Source organism: Bos indicus x Bos taurus, chromosome 20 (assembly GCF_003369695.1).
Source record: "Bos indicus x Bos taurus breed Angus x Brahman F1 hybrid chromosome 20, Bos_hybrid_MaternalHap_v2.0, whole genome shotgun sequence".
Classification (NCBI taxonomy): domain Eukaryota; kingdom Metazoa; phylum Chordata; class Mammalia; order Artiodactyla; family Bovidae; genus Bos; species Bos indicus x Bos taurus.
In genome coordinates this window covers 45,152,145-45,163,081 of record NC_040095.1, presented here as the reverse complement: position 1 = coordinate 45,163,081, position 10,937 = coordinate 45,152,145, and the positions used below count along the sequence as shown (strand labels likewise).

The window sequence follows — 10,937 nt, the reverse complement described above, 5'->3', positions numbered from 1 at the left end:
GAAAGTCAGTATTACTTATTGGGAATCATGGTGGCGGCAGGACCATGGTTCCTCCAGAGACTCTAAAGCAGAATGTTTTCCTTGACTCTTCTAGCTTCTGTACTGTAGGCATCCTGTCAAATATGGTCCATTGCTCCAGTCTTCATGGCCAGCATCTTTACGTATCTCTCGGCTCCATCTTCACACTGCCTTTCCTCAACTGTGTAAAATCTGAGTCCTTCTTGCAAGGATACATGTGATGGCATTTAGAGCATACTGGTGGCGCTAGTGGTAAAGAACCACCTGCCAATGCAAGAGACATAAGAGGCGTAGGTTCCAGCCCTAGGTCGGAAAAATCCACTAGAGGAGGGCATGGCAATCCACTCCAGAATTCTTGTCTGGAGAATCCTATGGACAGAGGAGCCTGGTGGGTTATAGTCTATGGGATTGCAAAGAGTCAGACACAACTGAAGCAATTTCATATATGCATACTCACTGTAATCCATCATAATTTTTAATCACAAGACTTCAATTTATTCACATATGCAAATACTCTTGTCTTTTTCCAATATAAGGTCACATTCACAGTCTCCAGGGATGAGAATGTGTGTATTTGGGGGGCAGACATTTTTCAGCCTACTATGATGCAGCAATATTGATAGATTCATAGTGAAGTAATATTTTAATTTTAACTAGCATTGAACATATTCAATATTTACTTTCAAAATATTTTAATGAACATCGGAGAGGATTAGAAAAATGTTTCCTTCAACTGAGAATGTGTATTAATAGAAACCTTCACCATCATTCTTCACTCTGGTCCTGTGATAAGACAGATAATGTAAATGAATGAACTTTGAAATATCTGTACAGATAAATGTTGCTAAAAATCTACTGTTTCTACTGGAGCTTCAAGGATGTCAAAATACCATCCTGATGAAATTATAACAAACTGACAAAATAAGAGGGAATTTATTGAGAGAATAATAATAGTAAATAAAAGAAATCTTTTATTTCTTAGAATTAGTTATCAAGATGAACAAAAGTCCTATGTTACTAGAACTGAATATTGGGAAAATTAGAAAAAAATAGAGTACTGGTCATATTTTAAAGTCTACAGGTAACCCTGAATTAGGCCTCAGGAGCTAGAATTCATGGTTATGGAGTGGAATTCCATAAATAGTGATCAAAAATACATACATACATAAATGAATAAATAGAAACTTTTTCAAATATCAAACAAAGCTTTCATACTGTTCATTAATCTTACTGAATGAGCACCTGATCCTCAGAGAAATGGTCTCAATCTCATCAAGTTGAAGCAGCTGCCATTCCAAGGAAAATAAACAGAGAGGAAGAAAACATTCTATTTATAGGAGTATTTTAAAAGAACGTCCATCAGAAGCTCTGTGGCTTGAACAAGTACAAAAATACATCTATTATATTTAACTGGAATAGGGCAGAGTGAATCAGTTCCCCAGTTCTGAAATGTTAAAGGGCAGACATTTCATTCTATTTCTTCCTGGCTTCTCTACATCAAAAAAAAAAAATCCATTCTTGACAGACGGCAGCAGTAGAAGACCTTGTTACAACGTACGGTCATCTGATGAATGACACTGATTACACTGGGTACTGGTGCTGTGAAAATCAGGTTAAAAAAATATAAGAATGGTTTCTTTTTAGTAAGGAAAATACCAGGAAATTCTCTCATAAAAGAAAAGAAATTCATTCCTATGAAAGTGAGAAGAAAAGCTTAAGCATCCTTATTTTACAAGAGGTAAAGGCTTTAACAAGAAATGGATTTTTTTCTTTTTCTTTTGTTTTTTGAGATTTGAAAGATATTCTTTCTCTATTTTTCTTTTTTCTTAACTTAAATCAACCTAAAAATTTATGTAAGAAAATAATTTATCTTTAGTTCTTTGAATTGAGTCTGTTTTAGAAAGAGCAACAAAAAAGTTCTTTACAAGAGATATGTTGGTATCATTAAGATTTATAAGACTGAGCTGCATAAGTTTAGGATTGATTTTTTTGGAAACTTATAGAAATTCCACAGCCTAGAGAAGGGCCTGCCCCTAAATCAGTTCAGTTCAGTTCAGTCGCTCAGTCATGTCTGACTCTTTGCGACCCCACGAATTGTGGCACGTCAGGCCTCCCTGTCCATCACCAACTCCCGGAGTTCACTCAGACTCACGTCCATCGAGTCAGTGATGCCATCCAGCCATCTCATCCTCTGTCGTCCCCTTCTCCTCCTGCCCCCAATCCCTCCCAGCATCAGAGTCTTTTCCAATGAATCAACTCTTCACATGAGGTGGCCAAAGTACTGGAGTTTCAGCTTTAGCATCATTCCTTCTAAAGAAATCCCAGGGCTGATCTCCTTCAGAATGGACTGGTTGGATCTCCTTGCAGTCCAAGAGACTCTCAAGAGTCTTCTCCAACACCACAGTTCAAAAGCATCAATTTTTCGGTGCTCAGCCTTCTTCACAGTCCAACTCTCACATCCATACATGACCACTGGAAAACCCATAGCCTTGACTAGACGGACTTTTGTTGGCAAAGTAATGTCTCTGGTTTTGAATATGCTATCTAGGTTGGTCATAACTTTGCTTCCAAGGAGTAAGCGTCTTTTAATTTCATGGCTACAGTCATCATCTGCAATGATTTTGGAGCCCAAAAAACAGCATTCAATAAATTTTGTTGAATGAATTAATGATAATTGATATTTAGTTAGGACTAAATGACCCTTAAGTAAATTAAAATTAATAAAACAGGTTGTTTTATTATTAGCTCAGCTCTGTCTCTCTGGGGCCCAGTGAATATTAGATAATATATATTCTGGGACTATGGTAATGGATTTCTAGATGGTATCCTATTTCTCAATAAAGGATATCCTTTTGGTTAAGTGGTTTTCATTGCTTTAAACAATGAAAACCACTATGTGAAAATGATTAGCATTGAACTACTCAGTTCATGGAACACTATTATTAGAAGCATTAAAAAATATGCTAAAATTCATAGGCTTAAAAACATAACTTGATGAATAAAAAGTTAGATTGCTTCAGGAAATAAACCAGGACTAACATTTCAGTTCAGTTCAGTTGCTCAGTCATGTCTGACTCTTTGCAGCTATTTATTTAAAAGGAAATTCTTCTTCCCACACTGCAATACAGCAGTACTTTGAGCTATTGGCTATTCACTTAAAAGTGAATGTGTGTTGTACTTTGTTTATTAACAGAATGTGCATTAAAATATTTCCCTTCAGACCTAATCTCTTATTAATGAATTTATTATGATCATATCTATAATGTTGATTTTATTGATTATGGTTTTTGAATCTGTTAGCCAGTGAAAAAATTTCCAAGTCATTGCTAATGTAAAAATGGGCCCAGTTATTCAAAAACAAGCCCATAAATTCTGAAAGTATAACTCCAGTGATCTTAAATCTTGCATTCAGACTGAAGTATACCAAAGCCTGAAAAATTAGGCCCCAAGCTGGGCATATTAGAAAGACATACCACACTATGAAGTTTTCTCCAAATAAAAATCTAAAACTTTTCAAATATACACACACACACAGATGGGAGTAGGGGTAAGATGGAACTAGAGAACCTCTTTAAAAGGATAGTTTATGAGATAGAAAACATTTCATTAATTTTTTCTATAAATTAAAAGATTTACATTGAACACACTGCTGCTTTTAACATGTTTATAACATCGCCAACTTTTTTTCATAAACTGAGACATACAATTATATGTATTATATATGTTGGAAAAGCTATAGTAAATAAATATTTGTTGATAGTTACTGATTTTAAGATTTTTTTTTCATTCATTTCATGTATACTTATTTCTCCTGTAGATTGCTAGGCTCCTCTGTCTACCCCATGGACTGTCTACCCCACCAGGCTCCTCTGTCCATGGGATTTCCCAGGCAAGAATACTGGAGTGGGTTGCCATTTCCTTCTCTGGGCAAACTTCCCAACCCAGGGATCCAACCCAGGTCCCGTGAGTTGCAGGCAGATGCTTTATCGTCTGAGCCACTTGTAACTAGACATAAATACCTTTATTGAAAATTTTAAAAAATAAAACCTCTAAGAATTTTTAAGATAAAATTATTAGAAAATATTTGTGTATAAAAGTGTCTTCCTTAGAACATCAGAATATATGAAATCCTACTGTGATACATTTATTTGGAAAAAGCAGAGAGTAACTTCTTAAAAATAAAATAAAGAAAAAAGGCATAAAATATTTTCAACTTCAAAATAGCTTAATTGTTTAAAAAAATATTGAAAATAACAAGAGTACAAGAGAGATAAGCAAAGGTAATAGAACCAGAAATAGTGTCAAACTTCTGTTTTTCAAATAAATGCATTCCCAAAGTTCTTAAATTGTGTGGAAAATTGTAGGAGCTTTACAAATGCTTGTCCTTGCTGTTGTTTTTAATGCTATGTTTTTTATTTAAATTATAAGTATTTTTAGATTTATCTTATGTTTATATTCCTAAAGAATTAGAATATATCTTAAACATATAATTAGAGAGAACTCTAATTTGAATGAAAATTTTGTTATTCACTACTAACCATTTTGCTGAAGCCTGGCTTGGAGAATTTTGAGCATTACTTTACTAGCATGTGAGATGAGTGCAATTGTGCAGTATTTTGAGTATTCTTTGGCATTGCCTTTCTTTGGGATTGGAATGAAAACTGACTTTTTCCAGTCCTGTGGCCACTGTTGACTTTTCCAAATTTGCTGGCATATTGAGTACAGCACTTTCACAGCATCATCTTTCAGGATTTGAAATAGCTCAACTGGAATTCCGTCACCTCCACTAGCTTTGTTCGTAGTGATGCTTTCTAAGGCCCACTTGACTTCACATTCCAGGATGTCTGGCTCTACATGAGTGATCATACCATCTTGATTATCTTGGTCGTGAAGCTCTTTTTTGTACAGTTCTTCTGTGTATTCTTGCCACCTCTTCTTAATATCTTCTGCTTCTGTTAGGTCCATACCATTTCTGTCCTTTATCAAGCCCCTCTTTGCATGAAATGTTCTGTTGGTATCTCTAATGTTCTTGAAGAGATCTCTAGTCTTTCCCATTCTGTCATTTTCCTCTATTTCTTTGCATTGATCGCTGAGGAAGGCTTTCTTATCTCTTCTTGCTATTCTTTGGAACTCTGCATTCAGATGCTTATATCTTTCCTTTTCTCCTTTGTTTTTCGCTTCTCTTCTTTTCACAGCTATTTGTAAGGCCTCCCCAGACAACCATTTTGCTTTTTTGCATTTCTTTTCCATGGGGATGGTCTTGATCCCTGTCTCCTATACAATGTCACGAACCTCATTCCATAGTTCATCAGGCACTCTATCTATCAGATCTATAAATCTATTTCTCACTTCCACTGTATAATCATAAAAGATTTGATTTAGGTCATACCTGAATGGTCTAGTGGTTTTCCCTACTTTCTTCAATTTCAGTCTGAATTTGGCAATAAGGTGTTCATGATCTGATCCACAGTCAGCTCCCACTCTTGTTTTTGCTGACTGTATAGAGCATCTCCATCTTTTGCCACAAATAATATAATCAATCTGATTTCAGTGTTGACCATCTGGTGATGTCCATGTGTAGAGTCTTCTCTTGTGTTGTTGGAAGAGGGTGTTTGCTATGATCAGTGCATTTTCTTGGCAAAACTCTTTTAGCCTTTGCCTTGCTTCATTCCATATTCCAAGGCCAAATTTGCCTGTTATTTCAGATGTTTCTTGACTTCCTACTTTTGCATTCCAGTCCCCTATAATGAAAAGGACATCTTTTTTGGGTGTTTGTTCTAAAAGGTCTTGTAGGTCTTCATAGAACCGTTCAATTTCAGCTTCTTCAGTGTTACTGGTTGGGGCATAGACGTGGATTACTGTGATATTGAATGGTTTGCTTTGGAAACGAACAGAGATCATTCTGTCATTTTTGAGATTGCATCCAAATACTGCATTTTGGACTCTTTTGTTGACCATGATGGCTACTCCATTTCTTCTAAGGGATTCCTGCCCACAGTAGTAGATATAATGGTCATCTGAGTTAAATTCATCCATTCCAGTCCATTTTAGTTTGCTGATTCCTAGAATGTCGATGTTTACTCTTGCCATCTCCTGTTTGACCACTTCCAATTTGCCTTGATTCATGGACCTGACATTCCAGGTTCCTATGCAATACTACTCTTTACAACATCGGACCTTGCTTCTATCACCAGTCACATCCACAGCTGGGTATTGTTTTTGCTTTGGCTCCATCCCTTCATTCTTTCTGGAGTTATTTCTCCACTGATCTCCAGTAGCATATTGGGCACCTATGGACCTGGGGAGTTCCTCTTTCAATATCCTATCATTTTGCCTTTTCATACTTTTCATGGGGTTCTCAAGGCAAGAATACTGAAGTGGTTTGCCATTTCCTTCTCCAGTGGACCACATTCTGTCAGACTTCTCCACCACCATGACCCACCTGTCTTGGGTGGCCCCAAAGGGCATGGCTTAGTTTCACTGAGTTAGACAAGGCTGTGGTCCTAGTCTGATTAGATTGACTAGTTTTCTGTGATTATGTTTTCAGTGTGTCTGCCCTCTGATGCCCTCTTGCAAAACCTACCATCTTACTTGGGTTTCTCTTACCTTGGATGTGGGGTAACTCTTCATGGCTGCTCCAGCAAAGCACAGCAGCTGCCCCTTACATGGACAAGGGGTATCTCCTCATTGCCTCCCCTCCTGACCTTGAACATGGAGTAGCTCCTCTAGGCCCTCTTGCGCCCATGCAGCGACTGCTCCTTGGACATGGGGTAGCTCCTCCCGGCTGCCAAAGTCCTGGAGTTTCAGCTTTAGCATCATTCCTTCCAAAGAACACCCAGGGCTGATCTCTTCTAGAATGGACTGTTTGGATCTCCTTGCAGTCCAAGGGACTCTCAAGAGTCTTCTTCAACACAGCAGTTCAAAAGCATCAATTCTTTGGTGCTCAGCTTTCTTCACAGTCCAACTCTCACATCCATACATGACCACTGGAAAAACCATAGCCTTGACTAGACGGACCTTTGTTGGCAAAGTAATGTCACTGCTTTTGAATATGCTATCTAGGTTGGTCCTAGCTTTCCTTCCAAGGAGTAAACATCTTTTAATTTAATGGCTGTAGTCACCATATGCAGTGACTCATTGGAAAAGACTCTGATGCTGAGAGTCATTTGGAGCAGGAGGAAAAGGGGACAACAGAGGATGAGATGGCCGGATGGCATCACCGACTCAATGGATGTGAGTTTGTGTGAACTCTGGGAGTTGGTGATGGACAGGGAGGCCTGCGTGCTGCAGTTCATGGGGTCACAAAGAGTGGACACGACTGAGCGACTGAACTGAACTGACTATCCATTTTGAACAGATTTTTTAATTATTCAAATAGAAAACTTATTAGCCAGTATATTTCCTGAAATATATTCTTGTTAATCAACTAAGTTACAGCAATTTAGTCATATTAATATAATATGCAATGTTTGTAATATTATGGTTGAGCATATGTGAGAAAAATATACTTTAAAATATTATAAAGCCACTTGAAAATACAGAGGAAAAATATTACCTTTTCCTAAACTTAAAATTATAAAACAGAGCAAGGATAAATGTTTATTTAGATGCCCACAAATAAAAGGATTGGAAAAGAAATAAATTTTTATCCTAACTATGCACTGTGTGTTGTGTTGTGCTCTGTTTCTTCAACTGTGTCCAACTCTTTGTGATCCTATGGACTATAGCTTGCCAGGTTCCTCTGTCCTTGGAATTCTCCAGGCAAGAATACTGCAGTCAGTTGCCATGCACTCCTCTAGGGGATCTTCCCAACCCAGGAATTGAACCCGTGGCTCCTGCATCTCCTGTGCTGCAGGCAGATTCTTTACTGCTGAGCCACTGGACGAAGCCCCAACTATACTTTATGTCAGGTATTATATATAAACATAAGAGGTATTATTAAGATACGCTGAATATTCTAAAACTATTAGTTTTATAATGAAGCAACAACAACAAAAAGCTCAAGTTATACATGTGATGGAGAATGAGTCAACTCAAAGCTCAAAAATGAGTTATTTAAGATCTGAATGAGGGTGAAAAAGTCAAGCTGAATGCAATCTTTACCACAACAGAGGTGATAATTATTATGGGACTAAGACTGAGAAATGATTATTATATCAGGGGATTTAGTTGGGCTTTAGAATAAAAGAGAAGGCAATGGCAACCCACTCCAGTACTCTTACCTTGAAAATCCTATGGACAGGGGAGCCTGGTGGGCTGTGGTCCAGGGGGTCGCAGAGAGTCAGACACGACTGAGAGACTTCACTTTCACTTTCACTTAGAATAAAGGAGGGAGCATCTGAAATGAAATTTGAGGTGACAATACCATCAGGGAGAAATTTCAGTAAAGCAGGTTAACCAGCTGTAGAATGTGCATTAATCAAAGGGGAAATGCATACACATGGACTGTATGTTGGGAAAGTGAAAACAGTTGTTGAGGAATTCTTTGTTTTTATTATAGGTGCTAGTTGTTATAAAATGCTCCTAGGAAATTAAATGCGAAATGAAAAATACTATCACTAGATGGGAGTCTAGACTAAATGTAATCTCTAACATTAGTAAAGTACACACAATACTTTAACGTGTGTAAGGTTGCATTCTAAGTGTTTCTTATGAATTAATTTATTCTTGACAACAGGTATGAAGATCTACATATACATATACATGTCTCCACTTTAGGTATGAGGAACAAAGACCCATAGATGCTGAATAACATACTGAAGTAAATACAGTCTAAAAAAGGCAGATGTATTAAGCTCACCCAAATATTCTGACCTCAGATCTCTGCTCTTAACAATTACATTTAAATACAGCTTCTCCATTTTTTAAGTGTGATGTCCTTGAACAAATACAATAACACTTCAAATTCACATTGTACCAATAAGAATTCAGGCTATGCCATTTGGTATAAAATTTTATTTTTCCAAGGATACCAAATTTACTAGAATTCTTATAAATATTCTTAAATGCTTATTCTCAATACCCTCTCTCTTGTATTTTTAAACCCAAATATGTAATGTGAGTGTAAAAATAACAAACTCATTTTATTTGAAGAGTAGGGAACATGCATGTAAATAAGGCTGCATTTAGACATTCATCATTCTTGCTCTAGTTTAGTGAAAAATATTTATTGATAAACAGCAGACTCATTGTTGCCAGAATTCAGTGAAATAAAGTCTATGAATAAAAACAAGCAATCTGAAATATATATATATATATATATATATATATATATATATATATATATTACACACGCTGGGCACTAAAGAATATATGGATTTGATTCAAATCATGCTTTTTTTTTTATTCTTGGACTGGGCTATTTTTGTTCATTTACATTTAAATCTACTTTAGGAAAAATATATTATTTATTGAAAAAGTGCTTGAGTCTATTCAGCAGTCAAATTCAGAAAAGTTGACAAAATTTGCAAACATTGATTTAAAAGAAAAATCACCCAATAGTTCTTTTGAAGAGAGGCACAGCAAATGTTTGGATCTGACAGTTGGATTCTGTCAGTTTTAGTAATTGTTTTCTTAGACCATCCTGAGATCACTGATATTAACTACATCCTGAAGTCTGGAAAGTGAATATTTGTCAGCTGCCCAATTTGTTCTGAAAATGTTAGCTCTCAAGAGAAATCTCCGTCTTTCAGACCTGTCTTTTTTCACATCAGCCTCTAACTGCCAGTGCCAAACTATGTATACATTCCTGAAAGTGAAAGTGAAAGTTGCTCTGTCGTGTATGATTCTTTGTGACCCCAGAATTCTCCAGGCCAGAATATTGGAGTGGGTAGCCAGCCATTCCCTTCTCCAGGAGTTCTTCCAAACCCAGGGATGGAATGGAGGTCTCCCACATTGCAAGCGGATTCTTTACCAGCTGAGCCACCAGGGAAGCCAAAGAATCCTGGAGTGGGTGGCCTATCCCTTCTCAAGCAGATCTTCCCAATCCAGGAATCCAGCTGAGGTCTTCTGTATTGCACGCGATTCTTTACCAGCTGAGCTACCAGGTAAGCTGGTATATATTCCTAAGAGACATCAAAGATCCTATATCTCCTAAATAGCTAGAAGGGAATATCAGAGAGTTTTTCTCTCAATCACACACATAAGCACACACACATAGTTTGTAGTCAGTAAATTGTGAATATGGCATAGTATTTGCAACATTGCTTATCTGATTTCTTCTTAAAGTTTTCAACTTTTGCAGAGTATCAGTTGTAGATCATTTTGTGAAATAATCAAAACACGCCTTTAATGTCTTTGTTCTGACACAGAGTAAGTTGCTCTTTTTTGAAATGCAGCTTATTCTATCTAATTCTTCTGTTACTCCATGTCTTTTACGAACTTTTCCTCCTTCAAATCCCTCCCTCCTGTTGCGATGACACTTACATAAAGATCTGAAAAGCTCACACATGACATGTATGTTAATATCTTACTAACTTCAGAGTAGTTCTTATTTTGTATCTGCTTTGCATGTTCCATCATCATATACGCTAGAGCATCATCATTTGCTTCCTGAATAATCTTAGCTTTTTTGCCCATAGATGTATGAGTTTATACCTAGACTCTCTATTCTGAAGCACATGTAGTAAAATTGGAGTGATACAGAAAAGATTAGCATGGCCCCTGTGCAAGAATGAGATGCAATTTGTGAAGCATTCCGTAGTTTTAGGGCTTCCTTGGTGGTTCAGATAGTAAAGAATCTGCCTGCAATGCAGGAGACCTGGGTTCAATCCCTGGATCAGGAAGATACCCTGGAGAAGGGAATGGCAACCCACTCCAGTATTTTTGCCTGGAGAATCCCATGGACAGAGGAGCCTGGTGGGCTACAGTCCATGGGGTCACAAAGAGTTGGACACAGCTGAGCAACTAACGCTTTCACT

General features: G+C 37.2%; 1 non-coding gene across 1 annotated transcript; it reads left to right on the top strand.

The window, feature by feature from the left end:
* The first annotated feature begins 10,620 nt into the window (after window positions 1-10,620).
* Window positions 10,621-10,724, top strand: LOC113879308. Its single transcript, XR_003507280.1, has one exon. It is a non-coding gene; the product is annotated as a U6 spliceosomal RNA (small nuclear RNA).
* The last annotated feature ends 213 nt before the right edge of the window (window positions 10,725-10,937 follow it).